Below are 18,965 nucleotides of genomic sequence, written 5' to 3' on the forward strand. Positions count from 1 at the left end.
CTGGCTGTCCTGGAACTCACTTTGTAGACCAGGCTGGCCTCGAACTCAGAAATCCACCTGCCTCTGCCTCCCAAGTGCTGGGATTAAAGGCGTGTGTGCGCCACCACTGCCCGGCTTTGCATGCATCTTATTTGCACAGCCATTCTTTCCTCGAGATATTTACAAGTCAAAAAAATCTCACCAGTATTCTTGATCATTATGTGAGTTGACTCTGTCTATGCCAAGGCGTATTAGAATCCCAAGGTCACAAAGGAAAGAGATCCAATCTGAATTATCTGCCTTGAACAAAGAGGGAAATCTCCTGGCTTACATGAGAAAACCTTGAGAATGTCCTGCTGGAAGGTCACCATAGAAACAACCAGAATGTTGGGGTTGGGGGAACAGTTGTCAGTAAGTACTTAGCTGAGTTTGGATTCTCCAGCAAGGTACTGCTGCAGCCCCAGGGCTGCTATGTTGTGCAAATGGGGATAGACAAGTGGATCCCTAGAGCTTGCAGGCCAGTTCATTGGAATCTGTGAATTCCAAGTTCAGGGAATGCTATCTCAAAAAAAAAAAAAAAAAAAAGAAGTGTCAGAGAGCAACCGAGGACCACACCTGCTGCTGACTTCCCTTCAAACTCATATGCATGCATGTGTGTACTTGCATGACAATATACACACAGATTCCTCACATGCACAATAAAGAGGAGGCGGAGGAAGTGGAGTGGCGACAGGGAGATCAGAACTCCAGGCTTAAATACTGTTGTGGAAAAAAAAATCTCATGTATGAGAACCACTTGCCCAAAGTGGAAGATGCTGAGAGACCACGGGAAGAAGCAAGACAATCCAGTGGGCTCTGCTAGGAGCAGCGTTTGGGCAAGCAGCACGGTAGAGGTTTCCTGCACACATGAGCATGAAGTAGGGTCTTTGGATGCTAATCTAGACAAAAGTGGGCTACTGCCAACTGGAATGCCCTTGGGTGTTTTCGGAAGCGACTGACCCGTCCAATGTCAGAGCATCATGCTTGGCTGGCATGCTTCCTGAATTTGGTTATCCTGTATGGTTTGGGATGTATGCTAATGTCATCTACCTTGGGTTCTATCCAAGATGGCTGCCTCCATGTGGAGCTGGAGTCCCACAAACATCAGAGAGATTCTGGGTATCTGCTCCCCATGTTGTTCCTTAGGCATGAGCATGTATGCTGGACAGGGGGGATCACATCCTTGTGTCCTTAAAACCAGAGAAGAAAGAGAATCCTTTTGCCTGACTCACTGGCTCAGGTTAATTAAGATGCCTAGGAAAGTGTTATTTGTCAGTGTGAACTGCTATAACAATACCTTAGACCATGTGGATAAATTCACTTGCCATGAAACATGACCACTTGAGTTTGATCTCAGACCTACATACCCACCTCCCCAAACCCTCCAGGACAGGGTTTCTTTATGTAACTGTAGGATCCCCTTTCGGGGACCCCCACTCGAGTCTTGGGAAAGGGCCCACCCAATGAAATGCGAGAGACCTTCTTGATGCAAAAACATGAGGAAGTTTAATGGCGGAACTCCGGGCCAATATGTATCTCACGCAGGAGACAGAGAAATCAACCACGAGGCTCAAAAGCTAGGGGATTTTATAGGGAGGGGGTCAGGGGCTAGGAGGAATTGGCGCGGTTTCACACAATTGGCTCATTTGAACGTCAGCAAAAATGATTACACATTAGCAGAATGGTACGTGCAAGTCAGGATGTCAGGAGACCTGAGGGGCGGATGATTATCTAGGTCAGAGGAACATTTGTTTAACATATAACTTCAAACTATGTCAGGAGGGCAACAGGCAGAAAGAGGTGCCAGATGGCTGATGACTCAGTCAAGATAGCTCGGACAAGTTCCTGCATTCTTCTTTTATCTTTATGGCCAGTCAGCCCCAGGAATGTTTTAACAATGGGCCTGCCCGGACGTGCTCAGGCCTGTTCCACTATGTTCTCAGCCTCAGGCTTCTAAGCTTGCAAACAAATTTTTCTTTGGACTATTTGACTTAAGTTACATAAATCAGGCCTCAAATTTTATCTTAAATTTCATTTCCCTTCATAACTACTCTGGCTGTCCTGGAATTCACTCTGTAGACCAGGCTGGCTTCAAACTCACAGAGATCCACCTGTCACTGTCTCCCTAGTCCTGGGATTAAAGGTGTGTGCCACCACTGCCCAGTGAGACCCACCCCGTTAAAGGAGAAAACTGCTTTCTACACGTTGTCTTGGCATGGGTGTGTACACACATGTGTGAGTGTGTGCATGTGCGTGCGTGTGCCCTTATGCACACACACATACAGAAGGTAAGTTTAATGTCCAAATACTTTAGGCTGTAATCAATAAACAGTTGAATGCATTGATCTGGAGTCTTGGAAGTTGAAGGTCACGGGGCTCACAGATTTGATGAGAGTGTGTCACTCATGAATGGTGTCTGTGTTTCAGAAGGGCTCCATCTTCAGGATATAACTGCCTCCCCCTGACCCCATCTCCCAATACAATCAGTTTGATGAACTTGGGCCAGCTATTGCAGTCCCGGGAACACTGTGTAGACTAAGCTAGCTCACCAATGCCTAGTTGGACCACATATGCCTAAGCTCCCTCATGCATACGGCTGCTTCAGAGATTGCAGGGAGCTGGCAGTCGCTGAATCTGTGTCTATCAGTTGAGGAAAATACAGCCTTATACCCCATCAAACCCTTATTCCTAATGAATCTATTACACTTCCAGGGCTATAAATAATAGATCCGTTCCCTTCCTTCCAATGCAAATATTTTGAATATTTTAATGATTGCTTTCCAAAGCCTACTTTTGAAACCACCCTCCTAAGGTTTGTGCCAACGGATACGCCCACAAACAGATGGCGGTGGGCACTCCTGAAGCATAAACTGTCATTGATCTATACTGGTGCCTCTCAGATGGGGGTATTTCAGTGTCCCTCCTATCCTAGGGGGGCTGTGGCAAGGACTGAGACATTGTTAATCATCACAGGTGAAGTAATACAGATTTTTCTAGTTACAGCAGGATGGGATGCTGCTGGAACCACTTAATTTATGGAGCAGGTCCCCCTAATAAAGAATTACCTGGCCCCAGAGGTCAAGAAACCATGACTTACACAGACCTATTCACTGTTTGTTTGCTTTTTAAACATTTATTTTATATTTTAAATTACGTGTGTGTGTGTGTGTGTGTGTGTGTGTGTGTTGGTGTGTGAACATGTGCATGTGTGGTTTCAGGTACATGCAGATTCCTGATGAGGGCATTGGTTTGCCTGGAGTTGGAGTTACAGGTCGCTGTGAGCCACCCAATGTGGGTTCTGGGAACCATACTCAGGTCCTCTGCCAGAGCAGTGCACATTCGTCATTGCTGAGCCACCTCTCCAGCCTATACGATTCATACTGTTAGACTATAAATTAGTCTCTGTGAGAAGAGACAGAATGGCCTGGGCATCCCACTCTGTGGTTGGTCCCGAGGGCTCAAGTGCACCCAAGGTCCTTTTCCCCCAGTTGAGAGGATGACTGAGTGCTGAAGAAGGAATTGTCTGTCCCAGGAGAGCAGCTGAACTGCTTCCAAAACTCGCTTCCAGCCCTGGTAGATGCTTTGTGTTAAAGTCAGTGATCACTGTACTTCAGCTAAAAGGATGCGGCTCTGATGTGAGACTCACCAAGGTTGGCTTTACTTCTACTTGTTTCTGTTCTGGCCACACCAGAATCCTACTCCATGTCCTATTTCAACCTGCTCTGGGCCGGAAGGCTCCTGGCAGATAGGAGAAACAGGAAGCTGGATGATTATATTACATTTCTCCTTCTCCTTCTCCTTCTCCTTCTCCTTCTCCTTCTCCTTCTCCTTCTCCTTCTCCTTCTCCTTCTCCTTCTCCTCCTCCTCCTCCTCCTCCTCCTCCTCCTCCTTTTAAGACAGGGCCCCTTTATGTAACCCTGGCTGTCCTAGAGCTCACTATATAGGCCAAACTGGTCTTGGACTCACAGAAACCCTCCTGCCTCTGTCTCTGTTTCCAAGAGCTTAGAATAAGGGTAGATAACACCACACCCGGCTGATCACATTTTCACCCACACACAGAAAGCAAAGGGAGAGGCAGAAACAGACAGAAAAGACAGACAGAGAACAGGTCAAGTGCACCCCCCCACACACACACCAGTGACATACCTCCACCTGCATTGTGCAGATCTATACATGGATGCACACACGTGTGGGGCATTGGGCTATGCACAGACAGGCTGGTCTCCAGTTGAGCTGAGGTCTGAACCCCGAATGGTGATAATTCACCTACATGGCATGGTAGGCGTTCCCTCATGCTCCTGGAACTCTGGCTCCTGCCTAAGTTACCACCCCCCCACAGCCCCCACAAGAGAAGCATGTCTAGAAGTCATGTAGGCAATGTCCCAAACTTCTGACCTTCAGGCTAAAATCAACCCCAGTTACCTAGCAACAGGAAAGACCATAAAGAGGGCTGTTCGGCCCCTCCTTGCTCTCTCACTTCTCTCATTCTTCTGCTCTCTTACCTCTCACTTCTCTCGCTCCTCTCCTCTCTCCCTCTTACTCTTACTCTCTTTCTCTCTAGCCTTCCCCCCCCCTCTCCCTCTCTCTCTCTCCCCCTGCCTTTTTATAATAAAGCTCTAAAACCATAGACAGTCTCTGCTCATCAAGATCCGCTGTGCTCACTCTCGCCAATGTGGGAACCTCTCTCTCTCCCATAACCCCGGGGCTGCAGGGTGTGGCCCTGGGGCCCCCAGGTTGGGCTGCCCCTTGCTCACCCCTCGTCGAGTGGCTCAGAGGCTTGGATACCCACCCGGGGCTGAGTGAAAAGCATCTGTCAGCCCTCCCACATCTGCCTGTCCTGAGCATACGTGGAACTCTGGCGGGACGTGGGTCCTTCCTCCCCCTCTTTCTCCAGGGCCCCTTTTTAGTTCCCACACACACATGTGCACAATTTACAAAAACAATACAATGAACAAAAAATATTTTTAGGGGCTGGTGAGATGGCTCAGTGGGTAAGAGCACTTGACTGTTCTTCCGAAGGTCCTGAGTTCAAATCCCAGCAACCACATGGTGGCTCACAACCATCTGTAATGAGATCTGATGCCCTCTTCTGGAGTGTCTGAAGACAGCTACAGTGTACTTACATATAATAAATTAATAAATTAATAAAAAAATATTTTTAAAGGATTTATTTTGGCTCGTGGTGTGAAGGAATACAGTACACCCTCTTTCTGTGTTTCTCTGTCTCTCTGTCTCTGTCTTTCTCTCTCTCTCTGCCTCATGGTCTGTACCTCTGTGTGTCTCTCTGAGTCTATCTCTCTCTCTCTAACTCATGGTCCCTACCTGCAACCCCTATTACACTCAGATTTCTCCCTTTCCCCTTTTTAACTTAGTATTGAATACCTTCATAGACATACCCATGGTATGTCTCAGGAATGATTCTGTTGGGGGTTGGTCTGGTGCTGCTACGATTTCAGATGCTCAATGCCAGCAACCAAGATCTGGATGCAGTCTAGACGGGTAGATTCTCATGTACACCAAATGATGTTGGGTAAACTTTGCTCGCCTATGTTCTCTGACTGGTTAAATTAAAGTGGCTGATGGCCAATTACTGGGGAAAATAGAGGTAGGTGGGGCTTTGGTTACTGGGCTCGGGGGTTGCATGAGGCAGCGAGAGACTGAGAGAGACAAAGACAGAGGCATAGTGACACACAGAGAGATACAGAAAGAGAGACAGAGACAGACAGACAGACAGACAGACACACACACACACACACACACACACACACAAACAGAATGGTAAAGAAGGAGAAGGAAGATGGAGAGAACAGGTCTCCATTAGACAGGGTAGACCAGGAGCACAAGGCCGAGAGAAATGCCCCCTGAGGATAAACTGCTGGAGCAGAAATAACTCAGGCAAGACTCAAACAGCAAGAACTTGGGGAGCACAACCGGGAAATAGCCAGTCTAGTGAGGAAAAATCGTTTGGGGTAATTGCCCAGGAATTGTGATAAAGCCAATTAAACAAGTTGATAGGACTCTGACTCGATGATTGGATAACTGGCCGAGTCATAATAAGACCTAATAGAGTTATTAAATATCATACAACAACATGATTCTGAGTCCAGATGAATCTAAATCAAGATGATAAGGGAGAAGAACTATCATTGGGGCCAAACATTTCTGTTTGGTTTTTCAGACAGGGTCTCACACTATAGCTTATGCCAACCAGGAACTAACTATATCACCCAGGATGACCTCAAAGTCATGGCACTTCTCCTGCTTCAGCCTCTTGAGAGCTGGGATTACAGATGTAAACCACCACACCTGGCTCCAAATCTCCAAATGCTTCTTTTCAAACTCGGTATACTGAAGGGACAAAAAGCAGAGATAAGGGCTGGAGATATGGCTCTGTGTTTAAGGGCACTTCCCGTTCTTCCAGCGGACCCCAGATCTGTTCCTAGTACTCACATCAGGTGGCTCACAACCACCTGTAACCCCAGATCCAGGTGGTCCGATGCTCTCTTCTGGTCTTGGAGATCACACACACACACACACACACACACACTACAGAGACTCTAAAACGTAGCCTGGAATGTCACCTGGATTCACATTATGATTCCTGTTCCTGCTGTAGGTGTGGCCTTGAGTAACTCCTTGTCTTTGAGATACAGATAACAGTACAGTGTACTTACAGCATGAAAACCTTCGAGGGTTAGGCTATGGCTCACTGGTAGAACACTTGCGTAGCAGTCACAGAGCCCTAGGTACCATCCCCAGCCCCCTGGGGCCTGGGGCACTGCAACCTCTTTATAAATATTAGAAATTTTGTTTTGACTTCTATCTCACTCCATGCAAAGCCTGGTGTGCCGGTGAGTCATGTGTCGACTTAACACAAGTGTAGTGGTTTGATTGAAAATGGTCCCCATAGGAAGTGACACTGTTAGGAGGTGTGGCCTTGTTGGAGGAGGTGTGGCCTCATTGGAGGAAGTGTGTCACTGAGAGTGGGCTTTGAGGTTTCAGATGCACAAGCCAGGCCCAGTATCAGTCTCTTCCTGCTGCCTTCAGATTCAGATGTAGAGCTCTCGGCTCCTTCTCCAGCACCATGTCTGCCTGCGTGCTGCTTCCCACCATGATGATGATGGACTAAACCTCTAAACTGAAAGCCAGCTTCAATGAAATGTTTTCCTAAACTGGGCGGTAGTGGCAGGACACGCCTTTAATCCCAGCACTCAGGAGGCAGAGGCAGGTGAATCTCTGAGTTCGAGGCCAGCCTGGTCTACAGAGTGAGTTCCAGGACAGCCAAGGCTATACACAGAAACACTTTGCCTTGGAAAGCAACAAAAACAAAAACAAAACAAAAATATGAACGTTGCCTTGGTCCTAATGTCTCTTTATAGCACTAGAAGCCCTAACTAAAGAGGATGGAGCCTCGGTTGAGAAAACGCCTCCCTGAGATCCTGCTGTAAGGCATCTTCTTAATCAGTGATTGATGGGGGAACTCAAGCAGGGCAGGAGCCTGGAGGCAGGAGCTGAGGCAGAGGCCATGGAGGGGCGCTGCTGACTGGCTTGCTCCTCATGGCTTGCTCAGCCTGCTTTCTTATAGAACCCAGGGGTTCCTGACCTGACTTCCTTTGGCGATGAACAGGGATGTGAATGTGTAAGCCAAATAGACTCTTTCCTCCCAAACTTGCTTTGGTTTTCGTGTTTTACCAGAGCAATAGTAATCCTAACTAAAACCTCTGATCATTGGCAAATCCAGCAATCCTCCTGTCTCAGTGCTCCCCACCCCCAAACCTCCCAATGTTAGTCACAAGTTTGTGCACAGCCAGGTCTAGCTTTCTCCGTGGCTTCTGGGATTTGAACTGATCCCCCACAGGCTTTCACTGGAAACCCTCTTGCCGTCTCAGAATCTGTTTTTTAACAGAACTACATGTGATGTGTGTGCACTGTGAGAAGCACACACTGTGTACAGGATATTACCTTGCAAGGAGGAGTTTGTGACTCTGGATCCCTTTGCCCTACCAAACTCCAAGTGAAGAACTTAGTTGATTCTTGTCTGACCCAATCCTTAGGTTTGGGGACATCGCTTAAAGATCAACCAATTCTGAGCTTGAAAAGACCATTAGAGATAGAATTTCTTCTTCTTTTTTCCCTCCCTCCGTCCATTTCTTCTTTTAAAAGATTTTTATTTTATGTGCACGTGTGTGTGTGTGTGTGTGTGTGTGTGTGTGTGTGTGTGCCTGAGTGTGTGTATGCACACTATGTGAGTGCAGGAACCTCTGACGGCCAGAAGAGGGCAGCAGATCCCGTGGAAATGGAGCTACAGGTGGTTTGTGAGCCGTTGTGTGGGGACAGGGAACTGAACCTGGGTCCTCTACAAGAACACCATGCCCTCTGAATGACAAACTCTTTAGCCCCTTATTTCTTTTACTAAAACAGAATTTCCCCTTTATTTGTTTTATTTGTGGTGTGTGTGTATGTACACTTGAGCACACATATAGTGTTCATGTCGCTGTGCATGTGTGGAGGTCAGAGGACAACTTGGAGGACTCAGTTCTTACCTTCCCTCCGTGTGAGTTCCAAGGGTTAAACTCAGGCACTTGGGCTTGGTGGCAAGCCCCCCTTAGACCCTGAGTTATCTTGCTGGGGCTCCTCTCCTCTCTTCTCCTATTCTCTCTTTTCTCACCTTCCCCTTTCCTTGTTCTTGTCTGTGAATTTTCTGTGTTATGGTCTCCCCACTGGGGGCTGGAGAATGTAATGTTTTCTTCCTGTCTTCTTCCCCGGGGCAAACGAGGCCGTCATATCCATCTTGTTGTAGTTTGGGGGCTGACCCTTAGCTTCGACCACCGACAAGGTTGTTGTAAGCTCTCCCTCAGTTTCCTTATCTGTAAGGTGGGAATAAATTCCCCTGGTTAGTGTCAACCTTGGTAGGTAGAGATAAGGATGAGTTTGAAACATTATATATGGGTATGTTCCCTCACTGACAAAAAAATATTAACATCTAAAATGTAATTATTTACTTGCTGCCTACCATGGGATGTTGAACACTGGTTAGGTGTTGCAAAATTAGGTCCACAGAGTGTGGTCCTGTGGGAACGGCTTTAATTATGACCACCAGATGGCAGCAAAGAGCAGGTTTCCCTATGAGGCTTCTGCTGCAGTCTAGTGGGATCCAAAGGCAGAGTAAAATGGTTGATGGCTCTCCCTGGTTTCTATCTCATTCTCCATCCCTCACTTGCTCCTCTCTGTGCCCCCAATACCTCCCTAGCCCAAGACCACTTAGGTACTCTTCTACCAACTCTTTCCTTGGGAATGACGTTTAAACACACATTCAAGGGCAAATTAGAATTAATGGCAATCCCTGTGGTTACAGCCTGTAGTTAATGTGAACCATCAATGAAAATTGAACCTGGGGGGATTTGTGAAATACATATTTATGAGGCAACAGGGAAATATGAAAATATTTAAACAGATTATTTAAGATCCAGGTCCCTCTCCCAAGTGGATGTATCTGGGATCTATCCATTACCCATTCGATAAATATTTATTTCTGGCTTGGGAATAAAGATACATTTTTTTTTAAATACAGAGTCTCTCTATTATGTAGCTCTGGCTGTCCTAGAGTTCACTATGTACATCAGGCTAGCCTCAAAGTCCTGGAGACCTCTGCCTCCTGAGTGCTGGGATTAAAGGAATGCACCACCACATTCTTTATTTTTTTTAATATTAGTTTTTGATATTAGCTAAGGCACGAGGAGGAACCAGGGTGGTGTGTTATGGGGTGACAATATTTGGAGGGGTCAGGGTAAGCCTCCCTGGCAACGTGTTCCTTGTGGTGAGATGCAAGAGTTGGCTATGCAAAGGAGCACACGGAGCCCTCCAGTCTGAGGGAACAGGGCCCTTCATGGTCCAGCGACGCCCGTGTAATTTTTATATCAGTTTGATTGAGAAAGTAAATAGTGGAAGACCAAATCATGACTCAAGGACACTTAGCTGTCAGCACACCGTCTGCACATATGTGGAAGACCCCTCATGTGTGCTCAGAGACAGCAACGTTCATTTCTTCCACGAGCACTGGGTGGATTTCACAGAGTCCTTATGATGAGGCTGTGACCACCACCCGTGGATCACACGGGGTTCACTCATTATCCCAAGAGGCTGCTCGTGGGGACAATGGTTCCTTTCCCACAGACTCTATCTTAACAGGACAGGATGGCCCTTAGGAAGCACGTCTGTTTTAACCATGTAGTTCTTGCCTCTGTTCCCATTCTCTATCCCCTGTGCTTCTGACACTGAGCGCTCCCAACCTGGAGTCACTGTGGTGGTTTGAATTCCAATGGCCTCCATAGTCCCATAGAGAGTGGCACTATGAGGAGGTGTGGTCTTGTTGAAGGAAGTGTGTCACTGGAGGTGAGTTTTGAGGTTTCAGATGTTCAAGCCCTGCCCGGTGTCTCTCTGTCTGTGGCCTGGGGATACAGGTGTAGACCTCTCAGTTTCCTCTTCAGCACCACGTCTGTCTGTGTACCACCATGTTTTCCGCCATGATGATAACGGACTAACCTTTAAACTGTAAGCCAGTTCTAATTAAATGCCCTCCTTTATGAGAGTTGCGGTGGTCATGGAGTCCCCCCCCCCCAGCAATAGAACAGTGACTAAGACAGCTGAGGACCAGGGGCACTGTGGGTAAAGAGCTCAGGAATCCACAAATCTGGGTGGAGGAAGAGAGAGAAACTCATTTATTTGCACCAATTTGTAGCTGAAACTCAAGGTTCCTCCTTCCCTTATGAATGTAGACCACAGCTCACGGGGCGTTCTCAAGGTCTGTGTCTTTGCCTCCAAAGGTCACAGATGTTTGTGTGTGGCGTGGCTAGCTGGTCCTGATGTCTCAGAACTCAGTCATCAGCACTCAGGAATTATGTTGGTTTTTAGATTAGCCCCTGTATTTATTTTAGGGTTTTAGTAAACAAAAATGTACGACTACATCCCAATTTGGTTTTGTAAAGATTCTGGATTTTAATGTAATTGCCTATTTATAACCTTGTTTTAGTTCAGACATTGTGGAAGAATTTTAATCCAGCAACATGGCTGCTCTAGTAAGGAATCACATTTAAAGACCTAGGTCTGCATGATCGGGCTGGAATAACCACGACTTTAATCCTTCCAAGTGGCATACAGACACACCCTTAGTGTACACCTTTAATCCTAAACAGTATAGGTAAGATTAGTGTTTAGAAGGAAGCAGCCATGTTTGAAAGTAACCGCTAAGTGGAGGGCAGCTCTGTTCAGTTCATGCAGTCAGTGGAACTCAGTTTGTGGAACTCAAAGGCAGTTTTTCCAAGCAGAGCAATTCAGTGAGAAGCCGAGAGAAGCCAGTTTGAAGCTGTCAGTTTGGAGAGGAGTTGGGGCCAGGACAGCTAAGTTGAACCAGTTTGCCAGAGTTCAGAAAGATCTAGAAAGGATGAGTTTATTCAGCAGTAAAGGCCTCCAAGACTACAACTACCTCTGGTGAATAAAAGTTGCTTTTACAAGGGACTTAAAACCATTGTTCAGAGGGCAGTTTTTGAGCATCACAAGGTACCAAAGGAACACCATGCCTAGGAAAGGTGAAGAAACATGTTCAGGTGGCAGCTCTCATCTCAGAGTAGATCTAGAGCCTCATGGCTTTATGTGCCTGGGGCACCTTTTGTCTTTGTGGGCCCTTCTTCCATACATGATATCTAGAATTATGCCTTACAGTTGAGTTTGTATACAAAGGTGAATGCCAGCCAGGTGTGGTGGTACACACCTTCAATCCCAACACTGGGGACAAAGAGGTAGGTGGAGTTTGAGGCTAGCCTGGTCTACATAGTGAGACTTTGTCTTTAAAAAAAAAAAAAAAAAACGGTGTAGTGGCACACGCCTTTAATCCTAGCACTTGGGAGGCAGAGGCAGGCGAATTTCTGAGTTCGAGGCCGGCCTGATCTACAAAGTGAGTTCCAGGACAGCCAAGGCTACACAGAGAAAACCTGTCTCGAAAAACCAAAAAGAAAAAAGAAAAAAAAAAAAGAAGGCAAATGCCATCCAGACTGGATCTACTTTGTTTCATTTGTTTGTTTTCTTCTGCTCTCTAAAGCAACTAAAACATTTTTGTTGTCTCTGCATCTGCTCTGCCGGATGGAGAACTTGCTCATTTCCAATTCTTCCATGATATATCCCAGTGATGCCTATGTCTCCATCCTCTGTCTGTCTGTCTGTCTGATATGTATGCATATGTGGCGGGACCCCTTGTGCACGCTAAGCAAGTGTTCTATCACTTGACGACACCTCTACACCTTTGTTTTTGTTTTTGAGATGAGCTCTGGTTATTTAGCCCAGGCTGGACCTGAACTTACTAACTCAGGCTAGATCCTCTTGTCTCAGAATCCTGAGAAGCTGGGATTATAAGTAAGTACCACCGTATCCAACTTTGCCATCTGTCCTGAGTGGCAAACTGACCACTCGGTCACTCCCCAAACATCCCTGCTGATTGTCCCCGAGGCATCTTCAACCCACCCTATAGAGCATGCTGTCTCACCTATCACAAGTAGAGATGGACCCAAAGAACATGTGTGACTCCTTCTCCCCTCTCCCTCACTTTCCACATGCCAGCAAACAAGTTCTGTTAATCCCACCGCCAATGCCTCCTGCAGGGCCTATGTAATTTATCCATTCCCAGTCCTAGTGACCAACTTCAGCCTCGACGCCTTTCCCTGGAATCTCCCCATGGCTGCTTCTCACCTTACCTGTCCCCAGAGTCATCACACTGGAATCCCAGGTTGATCATATCCCATCCTTCCTTGGACCAATCCCTCTTATCTACATTGACAAAATCTTCAGCTGCGGAGTTTGTTAGAAGTATGGGCTTATGAAGCCTAATTCATCTGCTTCTGTGTGCAGACTTGGAACCTGCTTTTAAAGCAAATGGGTAGGGCTGTCGAGATGGCTTAGTGGGTAAGAGCACTGACTGCTCTTCCGAAGGTCCTGAGTTCAAATCCCAGCAACCACATGGTGGCTCACAACCACCCATAATGAGATCTGATGCCCTCTTCTGGTGTGTCTGAAGACACCTACTTACATATAATGATCAATCTTTGGGCTGGAACAGGTGGGACCAACCAGCGCAGCGAGTGGGGTTGACCGGAGTGGAGGGGTTGACCAGAGTGAGCAGAGGTCCTAAAAATTCAGTTCCCAACAACCACATGAAGGTTCACAACCATCTATGACCAGCATCACTGAGGTGACATCTTCGGGGAAGTGTTTTCTGGGAGCACAGAAGGCTGCGTTCCAGAGATGTCGAAGGTTGTACCTTGTGCTGTGGCTGGACTTGGAAATGTGCAAGAGTCACCCAGATGGGTACTGGTTTTGGAGGTATGAGGGGGTCTTGCAGAGCAGCTGTGAGAGGCCATGGAAGGCCATTGGTGATGGTACAGTCTCACTTGCAATTGATGGCCCAGAACTTGAAGGGGGTTAATGCAAAGAAGTTGAGGCTGGGCACCATGAAGAGAGCCTATGAGAGGCTATTGGTGAAGGCTAGTTACAGCGGAAGACAGCAGCGTTTTGGAGATGCCAGTACCATGAATGACCACCAAGAACAGCGAAGTATTTTAGTGGAGCCCACATTGAAAAGACTTTGAATTTTAAAAGATATTGGATATTTTAAAGGGATTGAACTTTTAATATGTAAAGACTGTGGGACTTTTAAAGTTATTCAGATCGTGTACTCACATACATAAAATAAATAAATCTTAAAAAAAAAAAAAAAAAAGCTAGTGGGTAGACAACTCCTTATGGCCGGTCCTTTGTGGGGACAGTTCTTGGAAAAACACATAGATGCCAGCTACTCACAGTACAGTGTTCAATGCTTTTCCTGGCCTGGTTCCTATGTCATTGCTTTCCTTGCCTCATGCGTGTACCCGCCTCTCCACACACCGTCTTTTACCTCTCCACCTTTATTCATGCTCCATGCCTCCAATGTCTTTATTTCCCCACCTGATGAAGACCTTACCTATTGGGGTTCAGTTCAAAGGCTACATATTACAAGTTACTCTTTTACCCCCCCCCCCAAATATAAATCATTGTTACCATGTCTGTATCTCTGCTCCACTGTGTACAGCTTTGGTATAACATTGTTGCATGTAGTTTTTGACTACCCTGCCTAAGCTCCTGGAACTGGCCTTTCTACTACCCCCCCCCCCAGCTTCCCTTGAATCCATAGATAGAAGACTCACAGGCAGTGATTCCTTTCCAACTTTGGATACAGTTGCTGGGTGCTACTGTCTCTTACCTGGAAAAGCACGCCCTTAACACTATTCCTATCTCTGCTCCTCCCACCTGCCCTAGACTTGAGTTGCTAGGATACATCTAGTCCCTGCTAAACATCCCTGACTATAGGAGGGGCCATAGGTCCTAATTCCTCCTGAGACCTCACATGGCTGCTTGGTTCTCTCTCCAAAGCATGGCGAACTCTCCTCTCCCCTTGCATCTGTCTCTTTTCCTCCAGGGACCCAGAAGTCCCTCCTGTCCCTCCCACCCAGCAATTGACTCATGGCTTCTTGACTGACAGATCAAGAACCAACTGGGGAACAGGACCTTAGCATCAGCACTGCCCTTACAAAACATTAACACTGTTATTCTAATTAGGCAGGTGAGTGGGAGAGATGCTCAAACTATGTTAACCAGAAGGTTAAAGACTGAAATTCTGATAGTCGAAGTTGATGGTCCACTTGTTTAGACTGAGAAGCACCTTCTAGCTGACTAAAGAACACCTTTGGGGTATTGGTGAGTGCGTTTCAAGTCTTCCCAAAGCAGAAGACTCATCCTGAACATAGGCAGTGCCACTACGCAGGCTGGGGGGCCTGGATGGAGTTAATGTACAAAAGGGAGAAAAGCCAACAAACTCAGCATGATGGTGAGCCTTGTCAACTTTGTCAACACAACCTAGAATGATCCGGGAAGAGTCTCAGTGAGAAGTTGTCTGTGTTGGGCTTGCCTGTGGGGCATTTCTGTGGGGGGTGGTCTTCATTAAATTAATTGATATGGGAAGAACTAGCCCACTGTGGGTGGTACCATTCCCTACTCGGTGGTTGCGGGGAGGTACCTTAACTGTGTGTGAGTAGAGAAATGGAGCCAAGAGTGAACAAGCAAGCAAGCATGCATGTATGCTTACATTCCTTTCTCTCTGTCGTGACTGGGGATGGGATATGTCTATTTAAAGTTTCTGCCTCGATTTCCTCACAATGGCGGAGTATTACCTGGAGTCACAAGCTAGAATGAACTCCTCTACAGTGCTCTTTGTCAGGGGAGCTATCCGATCACAGCAGAGGAAACCAAGCCAGGACACACAGGCATTCACTCTCTCTGCTTCCCAGCTGTTGTGAATGCTGCTCTCCCTCCTCAACTTAATGGGCCAAAACCTCTGAAACCATGAGCCAAAATAAATCCTTCGTGCCTTAAAGTGTTTGGCCATTTTGTCATAGCAACTAGAAGTCTAACTAACGTCGGCCTTTTTGTATTTGTCTTGGGGAAAGATTTCCTTCAGGAGGAACAGGGTGGTTGACGTGTGTGGGTGGGTGGAGAGGAATAGCCTTGAAAGGAGCAGCTAGTATTGTCTGCCATGTATACTCAAGCGTGTTGATAACCAGGATGGATGTACTAGCTGAAGAACAGCTATGTGTGAGACAGCGTGTGCATGTGTATCTTGCACATGTGTGTATACTTGCACATGTGTGTGAGTGGTGCATGTGTGCACATGCATATGTGTGTGCATGTGGTGTGTGCACTTGTGTGTGTGCATGTGGTGTGTGCACTTGTGTGTGTGTGCATGTGGTGTGTGTACTTGTGTGTGTTCACTTGTGCATGTGTGTGCATGTGGTGTGTGTGTGTGAACATGTGCATGTGTGGGCATGTGGTGTGTGTGTACATGTGCATGTGTGGGCATGTGATGTGTGTGTGTACATGTGCACGTGTGGGCACATGGTGTGTGTGCACCTGTATGTGCATGTGTGCACCTGTATGTGCATGTGTGTGCATGCTTGTGTGCCTGTGTGTGCCCTGATAGGCTGAAAGCACAGGTAAGTGTGATCTGTCTCCCCTCTAAAACTCTTCCTTGTCACTAGCTTCACCTAGTTTCTCCATGGTTCTTTGGGCTATTTGTACAACCAGTAGAATCAATTCACTTTCTTTTCTTTTTCTTTTTTTGTTTGTTTTTGTTTGTTTTTTGGTTTTTTTCGAGACAGGGTTTCTCTGTGTAGCCCTGGCTGTCCTGGAGCTCACTTTGTAGACCAGGCTGGCCTCGAACTCAGAAATCCACCTGCCTCTGCCTCCTAAGTGCTGGGATTAAAGGCGTGCGCCACCACGCCCGGCTTCACTTTCTTTTCAATATCTACTCATTTCCCTTGCTCTTTTTTTATACCTGTTGAAAAATATGACCAAGGCACATTTTTTTTTTTTAAATCCTGAAAACTGATCAAGGAAGTAGGTATCACACTCCCCTGGGCTGATGGTTAGAGAGATGCTCAGTGGTTAAGAGTGAGTACCGCTTCTCCTGAGACCTGAGTTCAAATCCTACCACCAACATGGGTGACTCACAACCTCCTATAGCTCTGACTCCAGGGGATCTGATGCCTTCCCCTGACCACTAAGGGCACCAGGCACATACATGACACATATCCATGCATGCAGACACTCACATATACCCATAAAAATCAAAACAGGGAAGTCTTTAAAAGTAAATAAATCATTCCCTAGACAGCTAGGTTAAAATGCAGATTTCCAGGTCCCCCATGGTAAGTCCATCAAATTAGATTCTCTGGGTGGGACCAGAGCTTTGCGCACTTATGATGGTCCCTCAGGTAATTACGATGCACTTACCAGTTCAAGCACATTGCGTTAGGTTAGTGCTTCAAGCTTGGTTGCTTATTAAAATTACCTGGAGAGCAAAACAAAGCATCATAAAACACAAGAGTCACACACACACACACACACACACACAAATAAGTAAAACAACAAAAAAAGTAAAAGACTTAAAGAGAGAACTTGTCTCCGCTATCACAGGTGTCTGAGCATATCTTCTTCCTGGTTGCCATTTGTAAAAATTATTCTCAGCCCTTCTAGCCATTGTGCTAAGGGAGAGATGACATCACATCTGAAAGCTGACATTTTGCAAAGCGTATTAAAAGTAAACCCAGCACAGTACATGATAAATTGATCTTCGTATCTCCTGAGCTGATTGGGTCTGGGTAAAAAAAAAAAAAAAAAAAAAAGACCAAAATCAGACCCATAAAAGCTCAGGTGTATCTTCTGCTAGAGCAGGCTGCTGGTAAATGCTGGCTATCCGGGTTAAGTAACAAAAATAACAAAACCTTTCAAGGGGGGAGGGTGAGGGAGGGGGGTCTCCATGTCTCTCTCCGGGAGACTTCCTGCCTAATGCTTGCAAGACTCTGGGTTCAGCCTCAGCTCTGAAAATGAAAGTACAATCTAGCGTTTGCCTGTCTCTCTGGTGTCAATCTTCCCGGGGCAGCCAATTTCAATTCAGCCATGCGATGCTACAATTAGCCGTTCTAGATAGTTAACATCCAGCCCTCCACATTCTAGTAGGAAGTTGAAATAACTAGTTCAGCTCCAGCTCTTATTTCTGAGGGTGAGAACTTAACTCATTTCCACCAAGTTGATCTATGTTAGCAAAATGGACCATGAGCCAGGAGTCCAGCTTCTAGGATGACCGGTTTGAAAGGAAGCAAGGACAGCAGGTGAAGGCAAGGGTTCAAGTCACCCTGAACTTATGACTTATGTTAAATGCCCAGCTGCCTGGAACAGGACCAGCTTTTCCTTTTGTGTCATGTGACTCAGCTCTGGAGACTTTACCCTTGCTTGTGACATTAGTAAGACCTTGAGCGATTTCCCTTAAATTTCTCTGTTCTCATTCTCTCTCTCTCTCTCTCTCTCTCTCTCTCTCTCTCTCTCTCTCTCTCTCTCATGAACTGGTGGAAAAAGAGGTCTATTATATGACAAGGGGGCTGTGCAGATCAGCCCACGGAGCTCAGGTACGGGAGAGTGGCTCAGAGCCATCTGCACCGCTGATTAGCAGGAGGCTGCTGAATACTAAGTTGCAGACAGCAGCCCGCACTCCGACCATCTCAAGACCTTAATTAGCATCGTGCAGGGTAGAGATGCAAGAGCTGCCGGTTCCCCACTGACAGCAGTCAAAAGAATGAGGATTTCTTCTCTCAATACACAAATTCCAGAGGCAGAGAGATAGAGATAGATAGATGCATAGATAGATAGATAGATAGATAGATAGATAGATAGATAGATAGATAGTTGAATGTATGGATGGGTGGATGGTGGATGGATAGGTAGATAGATGGATGGATGGATAGGCAGATGGATGGAGTAGATAGATAGTTGTATGCATACATGGATGGATGGGGAGAGAAATTACCTATTATCTATAATCATCATTTAAAGGCGGTGTTTAGGGCTCTTTGAGTTTAACCAGTTAAAGAATGCTTCCATTAAAATTTAGCTCTCAATACCAACTGCAAACCAAATCGCCTCGGGAAGTGACCAAGAAGACGCTCTCTCCAGGCTGATCTGGTTAACACAGATTAGATTAGAACCCAGTAATCATCTTTTTTCTTTTTAAATTCTACAAGTAATTGTAATATGCCTAAAAACTACCAACCTAACGCAATGGTGCTTGAACTGATAAGTGCCTGGTATTTACTTGGAGACCTTGGTAAATATGCAAGGTAAATTGCATATTTACCAAGGTCCCCTGTTTCCCCGCCCAGAGTGTCAGTCTCATTTGGTAAGCTGGAAGTAGGAAAATAGGGGATCTGGAATTTGCATTTTAACCTAGCAGTCCAAGGAATTACTTTTTAATCATGTTTTAAATTTGTTTATGTTAATATTTATTTTTTTTCTCTTTGCTGGATTTTTTTTTTTTT

The sequence above is a fragment of the Mus pahari genome, chromosome 23 (genome assembly GCF_900095145.1).
Source record: "Mus pahari chromosome 23, PAHARI_EIJ_v1.1, whole genome shotgun sequence".
In the NCBI taxonomy this organism is placed as follows: Eukaryota; Metazoa; Chordata; class Mammalia; order Rodentia; family Muridae; genus Mus; species Mus pahari.